At 35.5% G+C, this 3,360-nt stretch overlaps 1 pseudogene; it reads left to right on the top strand.

Moving 5' to 3' along the window:
• The first annotated feature begins 987 nt into the window (after positions 1–987).
• On the top strand, positions 988–1,921 carry LOC118852644 (annotated as a pseudogene).
• The last annotated feature ends 1,439 nt before the right edge of the window (positions 1,922–3,360 follow it).

Here is a 3,360-nt window from a genome sequence, read left to right as displayed (position 1 = left end):
TTTGTAAGGAAAATAACATTTTTCCTTTTTCTTTTACAGTAAAGGACAGAGCTATCCTGTCTCTGACCTATGCTCTGATCCACAGTGAACACTTAAATGACAAAGCCTTTCTTAGTCACATAAATATTTATAGAAATTGCATTAAATTTTGGAAACTTAGAGAACTTATTCAGCCCCTGGGGAAATAAGAGGCTGCCTTCCATGGGATGGTTGGCACATTTAGCTCATTTGACTTTGGTCAGTGAAGAAGCAAACTTCCCTAGCCTATCAGCAACAGCCTGCCCATTTCCTGGCCTGGCCTGAATTATCAGGTAAGTGAATTGCATGTTCAATGTACTTTTTCTGCCATCTATGAAAGTTACAAATAACTTCATTTATGATATCATTTCTGAGATAAGTGTCTCATTTTCGAATGTCCTGGAAGGTCTCTTTTTAATAACACAAGGATGTTCAGAAATACATTTCACAGGATTTCACAGGATTCACATGTATTTTGCACATGGATTTTGAATCTTTGAGGAAAATCTCAAATAATAAATACACCAATTGATTTGGGATCTGTTTTATGATATATTTAGGTTTGATGAAAGAGAAAATTTCTTATGAACTATACCTGTGACATACGGTAATAACAGGAGAAATAAGATTGACTGTAGCAGGACAACAATAAATAAGCAAGGAGAATGTCAGTTTTCAGCAAGAATGAACTTCAATAAATTAGTAAGTCATACTCTGTCCTTTCACTGACATGGAAACTTATTCCTTCATAAGCAAGCTTAAGAAATGGGGATTGTGGATAGCAATAGATTATTCTACTTTCTTTGTAATATTTCATGTGAGATTTTTAAGGGTACAAGGAACATTGAAATACTTGAGAACAGAGAATGATTCAGTAAGACAGAGTCCCTCAGTCTGTTTTTCTAATGCTACTTTCTTCTATTTAGAAAATGATTATTTTTCCTTCCCATTTTCATTGAAGATATAGAAATGAAAGACAATGTGACTAAATGCATTCTCCTTGGACTGACAAGACCCAGTGAAACAGAAGATAATATTTGCAATCTTCTGGGTTTTCTACACTGCAACTTTGTTAGGAAATCTGCTCATCACTTTGACCATCAAGACAAGTCTCACACTTGGAGCCCCCATGTATTTCTTTCTGACCTACTTGTCCTTTGCAGACTCCTGTTTCTACAGTACTACAGCCCCCAAACTGATTATAGACAACTTCTCCAAAAAGCATACTCTCTCCTTTGATGGGTGCATGACCCAACTATTTGGAATGGATTTCTTTGGATGCATGGAAGTCTTGGTCCTTATCCTCATGGCCTATGACCACTATGTGGCCATCTGTAAGCCCCTGCACTACAATGTCATCATGAAACAGATGATGTGTATCAATTCTCTATATTCTAGTAATATTGGCCTGGGGACTTTTCTGCATTCTTTCACCCAGCTCTTCCTTGCTTTGAGTTTACCCTTCTGTGGTCCCAATGTGATTGATCACTATTTGTGTGACTTGCAGCCTTCATTGAGATGGGCCTGCACTGAGACATATATGATAAATGATAAACCTATTGGTTGTTTCCAATAGTGGGATTATACACATTATGTGCTTTGCAATTCTAATCATCTCCTATGTTTTATCCTTTACTCACTGAGAAATCATAGCACAGAAGGGAAGCATAAAGTCTTATCCATCTGGACCTTCCACATAATTGTGGTCATTATATTCTTTGGCCCTTGGATTTTTATATATATTCAGCCCCCAATTATCTTTCCTGTGGATAAATTGGTGTCCATATTTTATACCATTGGAACTCCTTTGCTGAATCCCTGCATCTATACCCTGAGGAATGCAGAAGTAAAACATGGTGTGGGGAAGCTATGGAGCAACAGAGTAAGCTCACACGGCAGATAGCATACATACTCCCCCACCCCCAAGTTACTGGCATGTCACTTCACAGCTGTCTACTTCAGTTTCCTCAAATGTGAAGTGAGAATAATAATAACATCTACCTCACAAGGCTGTTATGAGGATCAATTGAAATAATATTTGTAAAGTGCTTAGCACAGTGCCTGAAACATAATAGGTATTCAATAAATGATTGTGACATTCTTCTCTATCAAAGTAGATTTGGACCAAAATGCAGAGATATTGTCTGCTTGCACTTGTCCCTGACCCCTGACATTATGAGAATAATATGTAGGCAGTTAAATACAGAGTGACTAATGATTGTATTAAGTTCAGCCCCAAATACCAAAAGAATGGCAGCACTATGAATGGTTACAATTTTTGATTATAGCTGGTGCCTGTATACCCCATATTGGTGCCACTATTATGTATAAAGGTACTATGGATTAGGAAGGAAAATTAATGTTTTCATAGCTTTAAAGTGTCAAAGGAGGTTAAAAGTCATATAATGCGAAGCTTTCCCTTGATATGTGAAGAAACTGAGGACCATAAAGGTTAAGCATTTCACCTAGGTTGATATAAATAGTAAGTGACAGAAATCTTGGATTTTAGTCCAACTTTAGAGCTATTTTCACTGTACTATACTCCTGATTATTCCAATTTTTCCCTTTCTATTCTTGTCCTAAATATTTTTCGATCTTGAGCTATGTAGGTAAATCTTCATGACATGAAAGGAGAATGTGTTCACTTCTACTAGAGAAATGGTCTTTTGTTATTTCTTAATATGCTAATTTATAAGATGTCTTTCTTTGAAATGTCTGTGTCCTTTGGTTGACACAGATTAAAAGTTAATCACTTCCTGTCAAAAAAAATCACATATTAATAGGATCTCAGAGGCTGTAGTTCATATAGCTTTGTGGATTAGTCACATGTGAGAGGGGACACCAGATCCTATAACTGGATGCAAGAAGTCTTTGGGACAGATATGTTGTTACAACATTTTAAATATTTATTTTAAAATAATGGTTTGTGTAGAGAAAATGAAACCATAATCAGGGGCAGATACTAGATTTTAGAAAGATGGAGTTTTAATTCACATATGATTTATAGAATAGTAGAAAAGTTACAAAAAAAGCAGGTAAAGCATCATACAAAGTCTTACTTAATCCATGCAATAAATTTCCACTATCTGACGGGAATACTTATTCATAAACCACATATTCATTGTCCTCCATGCAAAAAAAGCAAATGATGTGACTTAAAGTGGATTGGAGCTGCTTGGGCTAAACTGAAATACTTAATTTACTCCTGGATATTTCTACATTAAAAGTTGTAATGTTAAGAAAGATCTTCAATAAACTTCTCTGGACTTGAATCCACCTTTTCTACATTGAGTATGTTACACAAAATGATATTTTTTTCTCTAATATTTGATGATTTTAAGA

The sequence above is a fragment of the Trichosurus vulpecula genome, chromosome 6 (assembly GCF_011100635.1).
Source record: "Trichosurus vulpecula isolate mTriVul1 chromosome 6, mTriVul1.pri, whole genome shotgun sequence".
NCBI classification, from domain to species: Eukaryota; Metazoa; Chordata; class Mammalia; order Diprotodontia; family Phalangeridae; genus Trichosurus; species Trichosurus vulpecula.
The sequence above is the reverse complement of the archived record's forward strand: the minus strand, read 5'-3'. Positions and strand labels throughout refer to the sequence as shown.